This window comes from Symsagittifera roscoffensis, chromosome 4 (assembly GCF_963678635.1).
Source record: "Symsagittifera roscoffensis chromosome 4, txSymRosc1.1, whole genome shotgun sequence".
In the NCBI taxonomy this organism is placed as follows: domain Eukaryota; kingdom Metazoa; phylum Xenacoelomorpha; order Acoela; family Convolutidae; genus Symsagittifera; species Symsagittifera roscoffensis.
Window position 1 is genome coordinate 46,683,754 of NC_087065.1, and position 12,583 is coordinate 46,696,336.

The following is a 12,583-nucleotide window of genomic DNA, read 5'->3' on the forward strand; positions in this document are numbered from 1 at the left end:
GTTTTGTCCTCTAAATCTCGGCAAATGTCAGGGAAGACCCTTTGGTTGGTGAGGAGGTCGAAACCCTCAATCCGCCCCTGGATCTAATCCTCCACCGCCCCATACAACCATACAGTTGTGTCGAAACAAAAAAAGTCCAAAAATGTGAAAAGCAAAAGTAGTTAGTAAAAACTCATTCTTCGACGAGTGAAAGCCACTTACAACCTAAAAACATCCTCTCTTCATGAATCAGAACAACCAGAAGTCCATCACTCATCCACGTCCCGAAAATTTGTTGGCAAAAGTTAAGGTCGGTGAATAATGAAAGTATCTGAAACATTTGGCTGATAGATCTGCTGCAAGCTCGGGGCAAATTTTTACGAAGCCAAGACCCCACCTAAATCAATGCATAAAGCGTGAATTTTTGGCTCTATTGAGCATTCTTTTTTCTGCTCTCTTGTACTTCGGAGTTCTTGAACGCCCTTATGTGCAAAAAAGGGCCATTTGGTAGCATTCACTTATCGCTTTGTTGCGCTGAATAAACTATCTTTTTAGTGGTTTATTTAATTAGCAAAGATAGGGATTTCTTATAAAGTTGGTTTTTGTTGGCAAAAAAGCAAGAACTTTTATTTTTTGCCCGTCTAAAAAAATATGAGCCAGCTATTGAATCATTTCGCCGATCCTAAAATATCGACGATCCTAAAATAGCAAGAGGGATTTCTTATGAAACTGGTTTTCGTTGGCAAAAAAGCAAGAACTATTATTTTTGCCCGTCTTAAATAATATGAGCCAGCTATTGTATCATATCGCCGATCCTTCTTGTCTCCTGGTCCTTGATCATAACGAGAAGATGTTAATCTGACGTCACGTGGATCAAGCGCACTAAAACGCATAAAAAGGCTGCCAATAAGACTTTATAGCCTTGTTTTTTTCAAGTATGGATTAGGTAAGCTCGGGGTGGTTTTTTACTCAGATCAATTTCAGCGGCAGAACGAATTAATAATCTGAACCTATTTATTAGAAGAACAGTTTGATAACTTAAGCTCATTACACCCACGGTGTTTTTTGATATTCATTTTGGAAACAGAAAACAAAAAAGTCAAAATTTCATTATTAATACTTTTATTGATTCTTTGCTTATTGAATATATAACCAACACCAGGGGCGGTTATATGTTTTTCTCGAGAGGAAAGTGGATTTTCAAACAAGTTTTGCAAAATTTTGGTGCTTTTTTTAGGTCGAACATAATGATTTTCTGAGCTCTACCAAATTAATATATAGACGTTTTTTTTAACCAAATTTTGGTTTTTCACTTTCACCCACCCACCTTTCAAACTGTTATATTTTTAAAGTTGTTTGTACCTGTTTTTATGGCTCAACGAGTGATGATACGATGAAAGGAACAAACAACATTATGACAAAATTGAAGTATTTTTATAAATTGAAATTGAAAGGTAAAGGAAAGTGGAAAAGATCACAATAATTTTCTAAAAATTGGTTTGCCAGCTAAAAATTGTTGTCCTCAATTAAAGGCAAACAAGCGGTCGAATCCTCTAATGGGGGGTTCGGGGTTGCGGCGTTCGCTCCTTCCAAAACCCCCCCCCCCCTCCCCCCGCCTCCTCCCTTTACCCCAAATCGGCCACTCTCTAACACCTGAGCAAGGTCATAAAAGTGCCTATCACTAGAAGCTTCTGAAACACAATTTTTCAAAAAAAAAACATCAATTTAAATTTAAAGCTGAGATGTTTAGCATCCACTTAGCTTTTATTGGGATCAATAATTGTTTTCAACTCAAATTGGAATGTTTACGCAGCTGGACAACCTAACAATATCCCTTTTCTTTAAAAGGAAGAGATTATTAGTCAGGTTTATTTAGTAGAATTTTTGACGAAACAGAGTGCAGCAAAATTAGAGATCTCAATAAAAAACGTGGTATTTCTCTGAATTTATTTATAAGGGTGGATATTATAAGTAGATACATTGAAGGGATTGTTAAGTAGATCCTCGTTGCTCCGGCGTTATAAGGATGATGAAAAGAATACATCGGCGCGTTAATTTTCAAACCTGCAAAATTTTAAACTAATTTTCTCGCGGGTAAATATCTTCCATTTTGTTAACAAGGCATCAATAGCTATTAGATAATGTAGGAAAATTAGTCAGAAAAAGATTATTGAAAAGTCGAATTTTTTCATGAGGAAAAAAACCACCTCGGGCACATATATTTCATCACAATCTATGAAATTCAGAATAATGACAGAAAACTGCTGAACCATCAACAATATTCAAATCATATATTTAAACAAAAACAACAATTCATGTTATTCGCAAAACAAAAAAAAACAATCAATCAAAATAAAACGTGTTCTTCACTCTTCAATATCTTTCTGTTTTTTTTTGCAATTTTTTGTATTGACTAAGTGAACAAGAAAATACAAGCAAATTTCAATGGTAAGTTGAAACCACAGTTGTGGAATCGGTAGGAAAAATTTTTGAGATAGCAGTTCCCAAAAAATTAGGCATTTCTGAATGAGCAGTTTAAATATCAGTTACTCGAAATGCAAATTAATTTTTGCTGAAACCATAATGGTCAACACTTTGAAAAAAAAACTTTGGTAATTTCTTTGTATCTTTTGATAAACTGAGCCATCATATAAAAAAAATTCTTTTTCATCATAATAAAAATCAAATAAAGGAATTCAAAACTTTCGGAGCTGAGATTTTGTACACTGAAAACGCTTATCATACAAATCCATACCAGAAAATTGTTTATCAAACTAAATTATTTACGGAGTGTATGAAAAACATGTTTATCATACAATTGCTATATATTAAAGTTGTATCGTATCGTAAGTAATTCTAAATTTCAAGTTCCAGAGAATTTTTTTTTCCCATTTCTTAGTATCAATATCACTTTTATCCTGAAATAAGCTCTTTTTGAAGAGAAAAAATTTCATGCAATTTTTTTATTTTTGTCCTTAACGTAATTCAGGCTGAATTTTTCATACAGCAGAAAGAAAGTTGACTAAAATTTTTTTTTGCGAAAACAAACCTGAAAATGTTAATGCTTTTTTCAATATAAGATACACTTCAACTTGTCAAAAAATATCAGGCAACGATTTCTAAGACGGATTAAAACCCCACTATTTCACAAAAAAATGATCACAGGTAAAATATCTTTTTGAATTTGAGCTCGGGACAAAAAGACGTTTTATTGATTTTTCATCAAAAACCACTAGTAACAAATTCAAAATTTGTATGGAAAAAAAAACCAACCCAAGCACAAATATTCCATCATTTTCTTCAAAATTCGGAACAATTAGAATAAATTTTCAAATCAAAACTTTTATTGAAATTTGAAGACCAGTTTGAATGAAACAATCGATAAGTTGAATCTCAAATATTTAGTTTTTTTTACTCTCACAAATGTTTGTTCGAACTTCATTCAACCAGTTTCAAAGTTTTTCGGATGACATATCAAAGAGAAAGGATTTGAAACATTTTTGACTGCGTTTTTAATCTATTTGTAAGAAAAATTGTTATAAAAAAATTGACGAAACTTGTTTTAACTGAAATCATTTTTTTTCCTTCCCGCCAAACATGATGGAATACAGAATATAAATATCTTAAAGCTGCTATCCTGAAGAAGGATTCTTCTCTTCAAAGGACAATTTAGCTAGAAGAAACCACAAGTGTAAACAAGAAACTGTTATTCTCCTCTTAAAGAAGAAGAAGAGGAATTTATTTCTTCAGACAATTAAATGCAAAAATATAGAAAATGAAGAAACACATTTTTAATAGTCATCATTGAATATATCTGACGTTTTCTATAACATATCTGAAGAGGATAGACCAAGGGCATAATAATTGCCCGCTTGACGTCTACCCTGGTAGTAGTAAGACACGAAAAGTATAATAACTATAAATAAAAAGTATTTAAATAATAAAAATGAAAATTTTTTCACTTTGTTTTTTTCCACTCCTTTCGAAAAAAAACATTTTTCGAGAACTTATTAGAGGATCCGGATCATGATTGCATCTTAGCTTAGTGATCATCAGTTAAAACTAAGGATCGTAAGAAAAATTTGAGTTTTTTTTTTCTAATTAATTTCGGAAATTTCATTTTTTTCAAAAAATGCGATTATCTCGAAAACTACAAGGGTTTGGAGCTTCATACTTTCAGCATGGATTCGCAGCCCATAATTGAAGTCTGATACAGGTTAACCAAACGGTAAGATTTTTGGTAATCAAAAATATGGTACTATTGATAAGACATTCTGCGATTTTTTATCGAAAATAAAATTTGTTAACTCATTATTTCCTAAAATGTATAAATACTTTAATTTGTGAGCTACCGTAAACACCTGGCTTGCATTTAGACACTGCGAATTAATTGGCATAATCCGTTTTCCTGAAAAAAATTTAAAAATTTGGTTCCCCGTTTAGTTAAAGAGTGGTTTTCTATTTGGGATTTTGGCTTACATATTTTCAGTAAATTCTTTTCCGATCGTCTGGTTCTTTTAATAGAAATATCAAAGGTAAAAAACGAGTTGAGATAATTTTCTGAATGCAGGTTTGATAGTGACTTTAATAGAAACTTGAAACACTGATAAATATAAAATTCATGAACTGTAAGTATTTTGTGCTTTACAAATATATCTGACACGCTTTCGCAATTGTTTCGAAAAGAAATGATCCGTACACTAAAATTCCATACTGAATGATAGACCTAATGTTTGATTCATAATACCAATAAATAACAGAGCTCGGCACGTAATGCCTTGTTTTAGCAATTATTCCATATTGTTTTTGTAATTTTTTTCTGATAAAATCAATATCATAAGAAAATCCTAGTTTGAAATCAATGTTAATACCTAAGTATTTCTAATATATTTCTGAAGATAAGTTTTTGCCATCATATAATATTGTTTCATTAGAAGCGCTTTCCTAGTGAAATTTATTTGAACTGTTTTTTTTTTCATGTTAAGTGAGAGCCTATTAGCGGCAAGCCATTTCGCAACTGCATTAAAGTCATCACTTGGTTTTTCGAGTGATCGATCTATTGCTACTAAAGTGGTATCATTGGCAAACAAGTATACTTCCGAGTTATTGTTAACCTTTGGTAGATCATTGACAAATAAAAGAAAGAGAAGTGGACCTAAATTGGATCCTTGTGGTACACCGCTGTTCATTGTTCGAAAATTTGATCGCACACCAGATATCTCTACACATTGTTTACGATTTGACAAATAGTTCACTATCCATTGTATACATTTACCTACAAGACCATAATATGGCAATTTTTTAATTAAGATATCATGATTTAGGGTATCAAAGGCCTTCTTTAAATCAAGGAAAATTGATGGAATGATTTTCTTATTTGAAAGGCGCAATTTTTTGGTAACCTCGGCGATGGCATCAATGGTGTTGTGTTTGATTCTGTATCCAAACTGTTTACAGTTAAGGAAGTTAAATTGCTCTAAATAATTATATATTCGGTTGAACATCACACGTTCGAAAATTTTACCTAACGTCAAAAACAAAGCAATTGGCCTATAATTGTTTAAATCTAATTTGGATCCATCCTTGTGAAATGGCAGTATTTTGCATGGGATAACTCGGTGGGAAAGATTGCTTGCTTAATGGAAGCATTGATCAGTATTGTTAAGCTTGGTATAATTGCATACGCACATGCTTTCAGAATATTATTACTAACATCATCTAGCCCTACGGAGGCTTTTGATTTTATATCGGATAGAATTGAGGCAATTTCGTTTTCATTAACTGGTTTTAGGTATATTGATACAATTGGCTCCTTAATTCTAATTTCTAATTCAGGAGTTGATAACTGTTTCACCAATTTATCTGCAATTTGTCCAAAAAAGTTGTTGAAGTCGTTTGCAATTGTCTGTGGATCTGTATGACTATCGCCACTTTCACTAATAATATCACTGACATCTCTATTACTTCCATTCGATCCTTGTAACATATTTAAAAATTTATATATTTGTCTGGAGTCGCCACATGTTTGAAATTTCTTCATATAAAAATTTTTCTTAGAGCTTCTGATTTCTGATCTAACTCTGTCATTTAATTCCTTATACCGCAGCTTAATCAAGTGATTATATTTACTTTGCACCAATAAATGATGCTGCTTATTTCTTTTAGTGATGAGGTTTTTAATTTTATTTGATATCCACGGAGGGCACTTGGTGACTCTTGTTCCAACTTTCGAAGAATAAGACGGAATATTTTTACTCCAGATTTTTTTCTCCTGACCAATTTCCGCTATTTAAATAGCCAATTTTGTTGGAGTTTTAAAAGACATTTAAAAGGCATTTACAGGCAATATCATTCGGGCTATTAACGGTAAGTATGAACATATTCCGGTCTATAACTCGTATCAAAGTGGACTGAGGCGAGCTATTTGGACAATTTTTTTGGATAATTTTTTTGGAACCTGTGGGAACCTAAAAAGCAGTCATCACATCAAAAGCAACGTGGTGATACGAGTAACCCTGTTACAATTTGAATTCTTGGTTTGATGAAGCATAAATTACTTGATTACATTCTTAAAGAGGAAAAGAAGAAACTAAGAAAAATGGCATGTGTTGCTACAATTTGCAGTGTTCAAGACAAAATGCAATCTGGTGAACCATGCTGGTAATTTTTATCAATTTTTTTGGATAATTTTTTTGGATAATTTTTTTGGAACCTGTGGGAACCTAAAAAGCAGTCATCACATCAAAAGCAACGTGGTGATACGAGTAACCCTGTTACAATTTGAATTCTTGGTTTGATGAAGCATAAATTACTTGATTACATTCTTAAAGAGGAAAAGAAGAAACTAAGAAAAATGGCATGTGTTGCTACAATTTGCAGTGTTCAAGACAAAATGCAATCTGGTGAACCATGCTGGTAATTTTTATCAATTTTTTTGGATAATTTTTTTGGATAATTTTTTTGGAACCTGTGGGAACCTAAAAAGCAGTCATCACATCAAAAGCAACGTGGTGATACGAGTAACCCTGTTACAATTTGAATTCTTGGTTTGATGAAGCATAAATTACTTGATTACATTCTTAAAGAGGAAAAGAAGAAACTAAGAAAAATGGCATGTGTTGCTACAATTTGCAGTGTTCAAGACAAAATGCAATCTGGTGAAACCATGCTGGTAATTTTTATCAATCAAAATCATCAAGGATTAATTTATTTTCATCAAAATTTTGCCATTATAGTTGCTTATAATTGCCATTATAGTTGCCATTATAGTTGCAATCGATTATGATTGAGTATAATTCATTTAAAAAAAATAAATTAATTATAACCAATTATATTAATTCACTTAGGATTTTAATCTGTAATATGTATATATTTGTTGGTTGGAAAAGTATTTGCAAAACTAGTAACAATTTTCACATCACCTCACGACCTACTCGAAGTCTCAACCTTTCACAAATACCAAAATGTTAACAAAACGAAACCGCTCACGTATTTAATACACCTGCTCTCATTTATAACACGCACGTTTATCCGTTCTGTCTCCCCTTAGTATTGTTCATAGAACTGAGTACAGAAATCACGGTGTCACTTGAATGGAAGTGAACAATAATCCTTATCATTCATTAACATTGAAACGACGTAGAAGAATAATTGCGTCACCAAGACAATATCAAAATTTAATATTTCCAGGTGAAGCCAAATTTATGTCTCGTTTGTGTTTAATTGAAACTACAAAAAAATTTTAAAATTTCTTTTGACCATAAAATTACAATGTTAACAAAAAATTAAAATAGCAATCGTAAACAACTACACCACAGCAATGATTGAACGCCAGATTATAGAAATCAAATAAATTATTACGAGACCAAAAACATTATGAGTCCGTTAAGATGGATAAAAGTTTTTTGAAAATTAGGTCCAGCTTTATGCCTTATAGTTTTCCCGTATTCAGATGCAATAAATTTTGGCTTGTTTTGATGCTACTGAATATCAATTTGTTTTGCTTAGAAATGATGAAACAAATGTGTAAAAAAAGAATGGCGTATAATTTTTTCGAAGTAACTTGATTTGGATATTCTTACATGCGAATTGATTCATATTAGCAACTCTAAAATTGGCTTTTGCTCCGATTTTTGAGGTAAGTGACATACTATTTGTGCTTGAGTTGGTTTTTTTTTTCAGACAATTTTTGATTTTTTAACTAGCACTTTTCGACGGTTTTTTAGAAATGAGCCGAAAGGTATTGTTCTCATGGGCTCAAACTTAAAAATATATTTCACTTGTGATTACTTTCCTTAAAGTTATGGGGGCTTAAGTTTTGCCAATTCGGCCAATTAGGGACAATTAACGCCATGGTACATAGCCATACTGCTCCATAGCCTTAAAAAGACGATCGGAACCTTCAGGGCTTGGCCCTGATACGAACAGACGAGATCCGTTTTAGCTTTCTAATTCAAAGAATATTTTCTCAGTTTAGATTTTCGATGGGTTGCGAAACAACTAAAACTGTTTTCGAACAAAAATTGAATATACCTATCAGTTTTTTAAAGTTGATAAAACCGAGAGGCGGTTTTAGGGGGCGGACGCCCTACTCCCCTCTCAGGGATTCGACACCCTCACCAACTAAATGGTCCCCCTTCGGTATCATTTTTCGACATCTATTTTACGCCGACCAACTCTAAAATGTTTCTAAAGGCGCCTCTTCAGCGCCAATATATATATATTTTTGTTTGAAAAAATTGTAGATCCGTCCCTGATAACACGTATCTCGTTTGAGCAAAAACAAAAAGGTTATAACTCGGAGAACAACATCCACTAAAGACTTTTGCTATGTAAGTTTTGCTGCGAGATAGTATGGTTTATCAGTCTACCAAGGAAGTGTTATCTAAGTGAAAAGGGAAGCTGAATAAAAGTAATGTTTTGGAAGAACTGTTTTTTACTATTTTGAAAAGCAAAATAGAATCACAAAAAATAGCCTTTACTTGAAAAAAAGTGGCATATTATGGTTTTTTGAACGCGCAACGATCGCAAAAATATTTACACGGGCAAACACACAAAAATATTTCAAAAGTTCTTGGAAACTTGGGACATCTAAATGTCCTGCATATAACACATACCTATTTTATGATTTGAGGTGTATCGTATTCACAGATAAACAACAAAAATCAAAATAAAACTCGTTTGTTGCGACAAGTTATGTTCAAAGTTTTTTAATGTTCGCAAAATCAAGTTCAATGAAACTCGGTTTGAAAAGTTTGCGTCGATGTAGAGCTTATCGAGGCTCACAAAAATCTTTTTTATTGATCAGAAATTTTGTAAACTATGATCAGAAAAAAATTTTGATGTTTTCTTTTATTGTTTTGTTCCGACTTTTCAAGAAAGGGATGAAATGCTTGTGCTCAAGTTGGTTTTTTTCTCGAAACAAATTTCAAACTTTGAACCAGCAAGTCCTGACGGAAGTTTTTATACAGTTTTATTGATGTCTGAGCTCAGTGTTACAAAGTAACTTCAGTAAATAAATCTTTTTTTTTCCTATGCTATTATGGTTGCTCGTTCGTATAACCCGTGAATAGCTAATTAATTAAGCTCCGAAATTTTCTTGAACTATAGCGAGGGAAGCTATTTTTTCAATGAAATTCGACAAAAGAACATCACCTTGGTTACTTCGTTCTTCACATACACCAGGAGAAAAAGAAGAATAAGAAGAAAAAATCAGATTTGTTCATTTTTTAAGAAAAAACAAACCAACTTTCTAAAAATAATAATGAGTCATATGTGTTAAATGGCAATCTGAACTTTTTGGGCTTCTCCCTGACATGCGAGTCTTGATTCTCCAATCTAAAGAGCATAATCTGGTTGATTTTTTTGGTGTTAAAACTGAAAGTGAACATGCATTTAAGCAGAGTAAAGTAAAAATAAAAAAGTCTTCTTGAAATGTTGAAAAAAAATTCTTCAATTAATTTTCTGTTTTTGTTGGTCGTGGGAAAGACTTGCATTAGACAAGAAGCAGTAATTTTGCGGTGAAAGTTCAAAAAATGTATAAAACCCTAAAATAGTTGGATAAAGAGTTAGATGAAAAGAGAATGCATACACCGATACAGCTTTTTTTCCGATTCTGAAAGACGACCGGTTGGCATTTAATATGATGTTAAAATTTGGGCAAAAAACCGCCCACTTTTTGCCATTTTTTCCAGTCGCTTCGCGAAATGGCCAGAACAATAATTACGATAAGGAAAAATGCGCAAAATCCTCTTTATTTTGATAAAATAAAAAAAGAGAAAAAATTGTTTAAAATAAAAGAGAATAATAGATAAAAACGCTAGTTTTCTCTCAAATCCACCATTAAGAATCTAAAAGAGAAATCATTTACCAAAAACGTGAAGACTTTAAAGTCCGCAAATCTAAAACGCTGTGTAATTCAGGACTGATAACAGCCCTTTTAGTTTAGAGTGGAATATTTACTTCCAATCACTCTTGAAATTATCATATTTATACAAAAAAAAACTTCGGTGCGTCACTTATGTTATGGAAAAATTAACTTTCAATCTAGTGAAATTAAAAGACTTACACTTCACTCCATTTATGATGAAATTCCAGTAATTTTTCTAAAAGTTTGCCAATGGTAGAGCCCAGCCTGTGATTTCGTTTTTTTATTATCAAATCTGTTTCGAATTAGGCGACAATGAAGTGGTTACATCCCCGCCTCTCAACCAAAAAGTTCAAAGCCCATCATGATCCGTGCTCGTTGCTTGAGGGCGAGGCAGCCTTACCCAGCCCAGAAAAATAACCAAAAAAAGCTGCATGTAGCTCTTGAGCAGAGGCACAACAGCGGCGGCTGTCGTAATGAACGGTAAAGTTTTACGTTGGTCCTTTCCCTCGTGGATAAATGGCCTTAATATATTTTTAGTTAGTAGACATAATTAAAAAAAAACAGTTCCTTCGAAAAAAAATTTTCAAAAACCTTAAGTTTGTCCGTTTTAGAAGTCATTCATCTCTATTATATCTATTATAATTGATATGGTCTTAAATATTTACAGAAGAGCAATTCTTTTCTTCAATTTTTCCAATTTTTTATCAACTTTGTAGCGTGCGCAAAAGAAAACGGAATTTTAATCGAAATTTCGCAAAAAAATACCCCAAAACAATATTATTGGCCTATTTTTGTAAGAGCTCGCTTGCAGCTTAGAAAGTTTTTGGTAAAACAGAATCCATATTTATGCCTTGTGGGAGCTCGGAGAATCAATTTGGTTGACCGAAGAGAAAGTTGAGAATATTCAGTTTGTTTTTGGAAAAACCTCCGAGCCTGGTAACATGGGTCAAAAGCATTTTCGACCAAGTCAACCATTCAAATTTAATTCAAAGCACCCATTAAAAACTTCAAAGTACGCAGCAAACGTAAAACGCAATTATCTTCACAATCGAAACCTTCCTTGGCAATTCTAACTCTATGGGACAGGGGCAGATCTAGGATTTTCTCGAGGGGGAGGGGCGGATTTTCAAAACAAAATTTTTTTAGGCCGATCAATTTCATTTTCCGAGCTCTAACAAATCACTATAAAGACCTTATTTTGACCCAATTTTCAGTGCCGCTGGCGAATTTTTGAAAAAAAGGCCAAAAAAAGGCGTTTTAAGGCACTTTTTGGAAAATTTCGACCAAAAATTTGCGTTTTTCGGCGCGCGCTCCCCCTCAAAATTAGTATATTGGCGCCAAAGGCGCCTTTAGAAAAGTTTGATGGTCAGTCAGCCAAAAATGAATAACCCAAAATAGTACAAAGGGGGGACCCTTTGGGTCGGCAGGGGGTCGGACTTAGAGGAAAAGTGCTTAAGTTTCCACCCTCCCGCCCACCCTAAATCCGCTGGTGCTATGAGAGATTTTAGAAAAACTTGACTGTTGTGGAATGGTTTTTGATATAAATTCATTTTAATTTTAAAATCACGAATTCGGAATGACGAAACATCAGTTTCCAAAAAACCATTGCTTAGAAATCTCAGACTGGGCTTTAAGCCGCTAGTGAAGATATATAATAAAAATAAGCAGGCAGTTAGTGTAATTGAACTTATAAAAAACAATTTCCGCAGATTCAATTTTTTCATTATGACTGCATTTCAGTGTTAGATGTTAAATTATATGAGGGCCAGGTGATTTTTTTGAGTACATTTGTGAAATAAGACTGCTTAAGGCTGGCATTAATGGCGTTCTCAACAAAAAGGTTTGCTCGACAAAAAAATCAATTCAGAGGTTATATTGACCAATTTTCAAACGCAAAAAACCTGAATTAGCGGCATTAGAGCGTATAAACATGTAGTGATTAATTTGTGCTTAAACATTTTTCAACAAATGCAGATTTTGAGTAAACATACTCTGAAATGGAGTATTTTCAAAAGAATTTTGGATGGTTTTGCCCAAAATTACGTTTTTTTTTGCTCGAAAGCTTGTTTTAAAACCTTAGTGAGTTCCTTAATAAGAAAGGGTTTACCAGGTATGAGCATCTGATACATCCTCAGTTCAATAACTACTCTAAAGTGTAATACAGCAATTACACTTTATGTTAAGTAAAGTAGAGTTAAGTTATAGTAGTATTTACGTGTGCTGAGCAAGTAGCAT

At 32.9% G+C, this 12,583-nt stretch overlaps 1 long non-coding RNA gene across 1 annotated transcript; it reads right to left on the reverse strand.

Annotated features, from left to right (window-relative positions):
- Window positions 1–748: 748 nt before the first annotated feature.
- On the reverse strand, window positions 749–12,071 carry LOC134843562 (uncharacterized). The gene is made up of 3 exons (XR_010162602.1): window positions 11,973–12,071; window positions 10,547–10,583; window positions 749–861 (listed from the first exon to the last, which is right to left on the reverse strand). It is a non-coding gene; the product is annotated as an uncharacterized LOC134843562 (long non-coding RNA).
- Between the last annotated feature and the right edge of the window lie 512 nt (window positions 12,072–12,583).